Here is a 9,961-nt window from a genome sequence, read left to right as displayed (position 1 = left end):
ACACACAGACAAAGTGCTTTTTACAGTGTTTGAACATAAATAATAGTTTTACTCATTTAGAACTGCTTTAAAGCTTCAGCGCTCACTTATTTTAGACCAAATTTCAAACAATTTTCACAGTTTATAGGTCACCTTCTCAGCTATACTTTGAAATAAATTTTGAATTTTCGTTTATTCAAGCAAAAGTTATGATAAAATTACTGTTGGTTACCATAGAAAATTTTTTAACATTGAAATTTTAGAAAGATTTCTTCTGATAGGCTTATAGATTACCATAGAAACATTTTCGTTGTCGATACCTTCATAAATCATAACGGGAATGTCACTCGCATGCCATCTTAGGTTATATATATAGAGAGAGTTAACAAAAGTGATGCTCTTTGCCGTGCTAGGGCTGACAATATTTCGCTTATGACGGCGCCCATTAATTCTGTTTCTTTCTTTTTTGTCCCTTCTTTCTGTTTATTTACTTAATTATGTCTTTTATTTGATTTTTTTAGTCAGTTTAAGAAGTTGGTAATAATTATTTTATGGATTGTTTACAATGCATATAATATCTAACACAAAACAGAAAATATTATTTCAAAAAAATCATGGATTACATAGAAAAATGCGAGCATGAAAAGTAATATGATTAAACATCGAAAAGTATTCTAGTAAACCTGAAAAAGTATTCTAATAAAAACTATAATAAATTTATAATTTAAAATATTGCAGCATTAAGAATTGATAATGTTGATGTTTTTTTTAATTCTTAATGCTGCAATATTTTAAATTATAAATTTATTATATTTTTTACTAGAATATTTTGTCCTTTTCTTTTCTATGTTTAAGCTTAACCATATTACTTTTCATGCTCGCATTTTTCTATTGTAATCCATGATTTTTCTAAGCTTCCAATAAATTCACTTGTTCTTTGTTTAATTTCAGTCTTATTTTTTTGCCCCATAAGCATAACATACACATATGTAAAACAAAATGTAAAACAACGTACGGCACTTGTCTGCTTTCATTCAATTTATAACATTATATAATCAATTCTGAACGCTGCAATATTTTAAGTAATAAATTTATTATATTTTTTACTAGAATAACTTGTCATTTTCTTTTCCAGTTTTAACGACTAGTCCTCGCATTTATATATATATATATATATATATATATATATATATATATATATATATATATATATATATATATATATATATATATATATATATGAAAAATGATTTGGTTAAGATTAAATTTAGAAAAGTAAAAGGACTAATTGTTAAAACTAGAAAAGAAAAAGACAAGTTATTCTAGTAAAAAATATAATAAATTTATTACTTAAAATATTGCAGTGTTCAGAATTTATTATATATATATATATATAATATCTTATTATATATATATATATATATATATATATATATATATATATATATATATATATATATATAATAAGATAGACTAATGGCTATATTCTGAATTTCATAATGTTGACCATCTTACAATTTATTCCTTTAATCCAGTCGACGTTTACAATTCTAAATAAATGTCAACTGAATTAAGGGAATAAATTGTAAGATGGTCAACATTATGAAATTTGGAATATAGATTTTTGTCATTCATTCATTATATTTTCCACAATGTGTATATATATATATATATATATATATATATGTATGTATATTTATATAGTAATAATTATATATTAATCAGTATGCGAACGAAGGTTGTGAAAATCGCAATCTAAATAAGACAACTTGTACTTCTGATGTAGAATATGGACCGTGCTGAAATAATCAAATTATTACGAGAGGCTTTCCAAAAGTATTCCCTCCTATTCATATTCCGTCCGAATGGATCAGAGGGATTACAAACTGCATTATGATGACTTAACTTTCATGACCTGAAATTTTCATCTCTCTGTTGCAGATATTGACGGTGAGAGAATCAATGACAGCAATCCCTGCAATGAACGTGCGTCAGAAGCAGAAATGCCTCATTGAATTCCTGGCAAAAATGCATTGAGAATGGTGGTGACTGTGTACCGCTCCCGTTTATGAAGCTATTCAACTTTTTGAGGCTTTATTTTTGGAATGACTCTCGTATTTAGAAACCTATTTTCAATATGGGAAGAAGGCGTTCTGTAATTATTCAGTAGTTTTATAAAAAAAAAAAAATACGGCAAAAAATTGAATTATACTTTAAAATACGACAAAAAATTGAATTTAACTTTAAAATTTATCTACAAATATTAGTATATGGCGTGTAAACTGAACATGAACCAGTTGGTTTGGTTCGGTTCGAATTCTGTAGAAGCACCATCATTATTCCGCACAAGTAGCGAACTAGCTTTTAATAATATAAGAATCATTTGTACACGACTGTAAAAATAAAAAATAAAAAATGGCTGAAAATGGCATATTTGTTTTGTTATGAACTATATGCGAAGCTAAGCTGTTACCTAAATCTGATCATAATTTCTTTTTTGTTTTTTGTTTTTGTTTTTTTTTACGTCGAGAGAAAGCATTTAGTCCCATGGTAGGGATTTATATCAAGTTTGGTTTTATTGTGTCAAGTATGCAGGTTCGATCCGATTAAAAGACAAAAATAAAATAAAATAAAACACGCGCAAAAAAAAAAAAAAAAAAAAAAAACTGAAGCGAACCAAACAATCAATTCCAAGAAAAAGCAAAGCAGGAACTTCGAGTCGATTTTGTATTTCTGAGAACAGTTGAGCTGATCTGTGAACTGAACCACTTGACAGAGGATCAGATCATTTTAGTTCGATGAAGCAGAAGAACACAAGCAATTTGATTGAATTTAGTGTGAACGGCTTTCCATCAGAAAAGAAAAGCACCTTATTTGGATTCGACGAGAATGTTTAGCTTTACAGCGTTGATCTCAGAAAATAGGACAGTTCTTACCTTTTGGTGAAGCAGAGACAGATAGATCAATACTTGTAAATAAACCGTGAAGACGGGAAACAGCAACAGCTGTCAATGTTGGTTGTGTGTGTGTATCTATCTCTATCTCTCTCTCTCTCTCTCTCTCTCTCTCTCTCTCTCTATATATATATATATATATATATATATATATATATATATATATATATATATATATATATATATATATATATATATATATAAGTGAACGTGTCTGTGTGTGTGCATTTCCCTACGCAATAACTCTGTCAATTTTTAGTTTACAGACACGAAATTTGATATACAGAGTACTGAGATTTGGGAAAATCGGTGTGATCGGTTTTTGGCCAGACATTTGGCGATTAAGGGGTCAAAGTTCAACGATTTGACCTTTGAGAACTCTACCAAATTCCTCCGACAATTTTGGGTCTACGCACTTGAAATTTTAGATATAGGTTCCTTGGATATGGATCTAACTTAATAACTCGATCTGAGCTCAAAACAATTAATTTTAAGGGGGTATAATAGGGGTCAAAGTTTTAAAAAAATGACCTCTGCGGTCTCTTCCAAATTACTCAGACAATTTCTGGTCTAAATATTTGAAATTTTACATAAAGGATATTCAGAGATAGGGCAAGCTTTTTCATCAGTTTGGGTCGAAAATTTTTAGTTACCAATATATAAATATATGTATGTATGTCTGTTTGCATGTCTGCCTTAAACTTTCAATAGAGGCGACGAATTTTACCAAGATCAGTATCGTTTTAAAGTTCGACCTTTCATACGGCAAATATCGAAAAATTGGCTAAAAACATTAATATCTTCCCCTTCAACTAGGCACTTTTCTACAGAGGGGGGTCACTTTTTTCGCCGATATTTTTGAAAGCTATCCTCTCCTTTAGATTGTCTAGCCTTAATTTTAAAACATGTCGCTTCCCGTTTGGCGGTGGTCGTAACAGCATAAACATTAGGTTTTACCCCGTTCTTTTCCTCCTTTGTGGTACGGGTTCGAGCCTGCTTTCCTACTACCACTTTTTTTTTTTTTTTGCTCAACATACACATCCAAACAACCGGGCAACGCCGGGCTGAAATGCTAGTATATATATATATATATATATATATATATATATATATATATATATATATATATATATATATAAAGTAAACGTGTCTGTGTGTCTGTGTACATTTCCCTATGCAATAACTCTGTCAATTCCCAGTCTACAGACTCGAAATTTGATATACCGGGCACTGATATTTGGGAAAATCTTTGTAATCCATTTTCGGCCAGAAATTTGGCTGTTAAGGGGTCAAAGTTCAACGATTTGACCTTGGAGAACTCTACCAAACTCCTCCGACAATTTTGGGTCTAAACACTTGAAATTTTAGATATAGGTTTCTTGCACATGGATCTAACTTAATAACTTGATTTGAGCCCAAAGCAATAAATGTTAAGGGATCATAATAGGGGTCAAATTAAAAAAAATTCACCGCTTTTTTTTTTTTTTTTTTTTGCTCAACATACACCTCGAAACACCCGAGCAATGCCAGGCTGAAATGCCAGTATATATATGTTGTGGAAAATCGGAGATATCTGAATTTTTATGAAGTACTTTCACCCTGTTTTTATCTACTTTGTATAAAACTGAATCTAACTAAAATATAGCCTACATTACCCACTCTTACGCTTAACAGCGATATTCGAAAAACCATAATGATTGATTAGTTTGTTTGGGGGTGAATCCTATAGATGTAAATATGTAAACATATACACATACTTAACTTTATATATAGTCTATATTATACGGCATAATCACGTTGACGCACCGGTTCCCGTTGGATCACCTAAGTTAAGCAACGTTGAGCCTGGTCAGTACTAAAATGGGTGACCATTTGGGAATTTCAGGTGTTGCATGTGCTCTCTGCTTATCTCGGCATTGTTTCCAGCCGCCCTGGACTTCTCCTAGCCACTGGACTCAAGCAATGTTGATTGAGGAGAGGTGTGGTTGGGATTGCACAACTCTTGCCTCACAATTACACGTGCAGCTACCCTCACAAGGGGTATCCATTGTCTCTTGAGACTGAACAGACATCGAGCGATAGTGTATGTGATTTAGACAACTATTCTCATCTCACAACGTGTTGGCTGATATAACCTCCGATCTTCTCCAGATGCATCTAGTTAAACTCGAGAATCTGTGGCGTAATGGATACAAGTGCTAAGTATAATCAGTTATAAGTAACACATTTCTGGATGTTGAAGGTTCGTTCATCAGTGCAGGCGATAGTAAGAATACAGTTACGAATTTCTTGACTTTTATCTAATGGAACCAGTGTAAGATAACTCCATGAATTAAATAAAGAAGGTCGGAGGTGACATCGGCTGGAACTTTCTGAGGATTATGTTCAGTATAAGAATAGTAATCCAAATAATACAATTAATACAAATCGTCAATCTCTTTATATGAAAGTCACCTTGTCTGTATATGTGAAGAACGGTCTCTACAAAACTACTTTGTCAAGTTCTGGTTTACAGACCTGAAATGATATATAATTAATTCGAACCTCTATTTGATGCATTGATCAAAACACAGAAAAGATAAATTGTAGTATCAGAACAGATACTACACTTTGCGCTGTTCTCCACAATGCGTGCTTCTTGTTTTTTGGGTTTTTTTTTTAGTTCTTTTCATCTGCCATGAGATTAACAAAACCCTGCCGTTTCAACACCAGCTTAAAAGTCTCTTGTCGCTGCCACCACGGGGCCACACATCCATCTCACCCAGCTTGTTTTCTTCCCTTTTCTTCTAATGCAAGTTCACACACACTTGCTAATTTGCATACATGCTTTAATGGCTGTTGCTGCTAATATTTTCACTAGCTAGCTATCTTCTGACTGCCGCTGATATTTTCACACGCACCCATACACGTTCTGTTACACAATGCAATAGCCCTAAAACTGTTGAAAAGCCATTATAGGAAATGGGAATTAGTAAAACAGATCGATATTTTATTGTAAAATCAGTTGTCCTTTGTTTTGTTTCATTTTCTGAAATAAGACTTTTTTTTTTTACAAAAACAGAAAATGATTGCAAGTTAACGGACAGAGGACAGAAGAGTCTATTAAAATTTGGTAAAGAAATGAGATTCCAAAAGAGGAGGTGCTAGGAGTACCCAAGCACTTGCCATTTTTTTAATTCTTGTTTTAAAAGTGCCCTTTTCAGAGGAATGTATTATAGGCCTGTGGCCCACTAAGAGACGTTTATTAATATATTTTAGCCGTTTTTTTTTTTCTTGATGACTCAAAAGTTCTTAGCAAGTCACTGGGGCCGAAGCTAATTTATTTCCATGTAAATATGCAAAACTGTTGAAGAACCATTAGAGGAATTAGAAATTGGTAAACGATATTCGCAGAATTTTCTTTTATTTTCAAACAACATCGATCTTTTACGATAAGATCACTTGTATCGCTGATGTTTTGTTTTTTGTTTTTTAATCTCTGATCATTTTCTGAAATAAAACGTTGTTTAAAAAAAAAAATTAAAAATAAATAAACAGAACTAAAATGGTTGGAAGCTCTGAGATTAAGATGGCCTCTACTTGATGCATTGATTTCGGTTAGAGATTAAGAAACGAAAGATATTCGAAAAAAAAAAAACGGAATAAATTGATTACCAAATCCTAAATTTTCTATTTTTTCGTCACATTCTTTTTCTCAAGTGTTCGCTGTTTTGAGTTCTGCTATTAAATTTGCGGAGAAAGATGTCGTGTTTGGACTGGAAAAATATTCTCCCATCTTATAAAGACCATGTCGAGTAGCTTTTCTTGCCTCCTCATCATCATAATCGGCTTTTATCTTGAGAAGATATCTTTCTATAATTGAATGTATTTTTTTTTTTTTTTGAAAAAACATTATTCTAAAAGAGTGGCCCACTTAGTTAACCTGATACATTAGTTGATGATAAACCAGGATCATGACCTGAAACCGATTCCATCGATTTTATGAAGGAAGTTTCTATGTCTGCGTCTGCAGATGAAAGTAAAAATCTACACGAGACACACCTACAAAGATTATGAGTTCTTTTTCAGCATGCTTTTTATCGAAATTCTGCTCACTTATTTTCCATAATTTTTGGTATACACTCATATTTTCAACTAATAAGGATTATATATATATACACACACACATATATATATATATATATATATATATATATATATATATATATACTTCAGAATAGTTTTTTATTTAACAATCAGTTGTTATGAAAACGTGAGATTGTAAGGTTCAAAAAATATTACTAGCAGTAATATTCTATAAGTTATCCCATCTAAACAAGAATTGCTCGATATGCAAGATAGAGCAAATAAATTAAATTGTAATTCCATGAATTTCAAAAAACTCTCATTGAAATTAATTTCATATCAAAGAATTTTTATTATTCTAAGCAAGACAAAGAATGCTTTAGAAAGTTAATCTCCTTAACCTATAGGGTTTCGATGTCTACCATCTCATCAGAGGAAAGAAAATATTAGCAAATATTTATAAAGGTATGCACCCTATTTGCTAAAGTCAGTGAGATATGGAAAGTCAAAGTAAAAATAATAAATTTATCAGAAGTCCTGTAGCAGGAGGATTTGCAGAAAAAGGATATGAAAGTTATTTTAGATGCAGCTTGCTTGGTAAAAATAATATATATATATATATATATATATATATATATATATATATATTAATTGTCTGTATTTAGAAGTATATTATATATATATATATATATATATATATATATATATATATATATATATTAATTGTCTGTATTTAGAAGTATATTAGATATATATATATATAAATAAATATATATATATTAATTGTCTGTATTTAGAAGTATATTAGAAATATATATATATATATATATATATGTATAAATATATATATATATATATATATATATATATGTGTATAAATATATATATATATATATTAATTGTCTGTATTTAGGAGTATATTAGAAATATATATAAATTATATATATATATAACTACTTCATTTACTCACATAAACCTAATATACGAAAGTATAGATTTATGCGTAAACTTTAAGTATTTACTTCAAAAGTGCTCAATACGTAGGTAGAGCTAGTTAGTAATTTATAAAATATATATGGCGATTAAGCTACACTGAATATTCTGCGTTTTATCCACTATAGGATTCGTCAGGCTTATGCGCGGAATGACGAATCCTATAGTGGATGAAACGCAGAATATTCAGTGTAGCTTAATCGCCATATATATTTTATAAATTACTATATATATATATATATATATATATATATATATATATATATATATACACTGTCAGGGCGCCTGGCATTGCCATTGCCTGGTCGTAAAATACGCTTAAATATATTTTCATTAGTGCAGATTTCGGATTTATTATTATATTATATCATATTGGACCTAATATATAGTAATGATTTAAAAAATGGAAAAAAATGACTCGTGTGCCACCATTGAAAATCGGAACCAAAATGTTTAGCTCACGATATTTACTTTTTCCTTTGACGTTAATGCCTGAGCTATGAAGACATTTTTGCTGCAAGGCTAAAAATTAAAACATGAACCAATGGCTATTACGTTACGCATGCATATTCATAATGCCGTCGTTCGACCATCATCTGGCAAATTCCATTTTTTTCATTTTCACACTTTTGCACCGATTTTCCTTGGCTAAAACCGAAATATAAAGTTTTGCATGGGTTCGAATGCCCTATATATTAAGCTTCATGACTGTTGACCAAAAACTAACAGAGGAGTTTGGTAGGCAAAATTTTTTAAACAAATATATATATTCATACATAAATATATATTGAAAGAACTTTGTTATTTACTATAACGTTTTTACGCAAATATTACGCAAGTATAAATCATGTAGAATATCTGCATGAATATAATTACACGTAATAGTTAACTAAAGATTCGTTGACATCTATGCTGATGACACGACCATCTACGGCAACACATCAAAGGCTGTAAATGACAAAGTTCTCTCTGATTCTCTCTCCTCTGATCTCGAGCGCATGGTTCAGTGGGGGAAGATGTGGCTGGTTACCTTTAATGCATCCAAGACCAAACTCCTATCCTTACATCATCAATGGTCTGATCCCCAGCTGGCATCAATTGTGATGGATGGCTCTCGTCTGGGTGAGGCCCCGTGTTTTGACAAGCTTCTGGGTTTGACCTTTCCTCCTGATCTGAAATGGAATACGTACATCGTCTGTTGCCAAGGTCGCTGGAAAGATGGTGGGATCCTTCTACCGCTCCAGAAGATATCTCACTACTGATGCAATTCTCTATCTATATAAAAGCCAAGTACGTCCAAGGATGGAATACTGCTACCATATCTGGGCAGGAGCTGCTAAAAACAGCCTATCCTGCCTTGACAGAGTACAAAATAGACTTCGTGGCTTAGTGGGGGATGCTCTTTTCTCTACCCTGCAACCTCTCTCCCACAGAAGAGACGTTGCGAGCCTATTCTTGTTTTATCGTTATTTCCATGGCAGGTGCTCGTCTGAACTCCAATCTCTGGTCCCCCCTCGCCAATCTTTCACGAAAAACACCCGTCTAGCTGAATCCACTGTGAAAAATTTCCCCCACTCTTTATCTGTGCCTAAATCAAAACGTGGATTCCATGAACAAAGCTTCTTTCTTAGAACTGCACGCCTGTGGAACTCTGTTCCGTCTGCCTGCTTCCCACCTGACTACAACTTGGATGTCTTCAAGTCCAACGTTAACAAATTCCTAATGAACCGCCCCCTTAAGTAAACACTTCATCAAATCTCCACACTAACGTAATGTACTTGCAATAACCCTTATCCCTGAGTGGCTTCCGGGCCTTGATAAGTGGTGACCACTGTGTAAAAAAAAAAAAAAAAAAAAAAAGATGCCCCTCAACCTGCACGTTTATAAAAAGGAACTGATGATGATAATAATGATGATAATAATGATGATGATGATGATGATGATGATGATGATGATGATGACTTTTAAGA

The 9,961-nt window shown here is 31.9% G+C and overlaps 2 protein-coding genes and 1 pseudogene across 12 annotated transcripts in view; 2 read left to right on the top strand and 1 right to left on the bottom strand.

Moving 5' to 3' along the window:
• The window catches only part of LOC145255614 (pleckstrin homology domain-containing family H member 2-like), a 1,732,783-nt gene that overhangs the window by 1,474,675 nt on the left and 248,147 nt on the right, over nt 1-9,961 (bottom strand). The window lies entirely within an intron of this gene.
• Nucleotides 1-9,961, top strand: part of LOC145255616 (histone-lysine N-methyltransferase SETMAR-like) — a 252,289-nt gene that overhangs the window by 70,797 nt on the left and 171,531 nt on the right. The window lies entirely within an intron of this gene.
• LOC145256029 (5S ribosomal RNA) lies at nt 4,713-4,830 on the top strand (annotated as a pseudogene).

Source organism: Euprymna scolopes, chromosome 31 (assembly GCF_053919585.1).
Source record: "Euprymna scolopes isolate OS-2025 chromosome 31, ASM5391958v1, whole genome shotgun sequence".
Lineage (NCBI taxonomy): Eukaryota > Metazoa > Mollusca > Cephalopoda > Sepiida > Sepiolidae > Euprymna > Euprymna scolopes.
The sequence above is the reverse complement of the archived record's forward strand: the minus strand, read 5'-3'. Positions and strand labels throughout refer to the sequence as shown.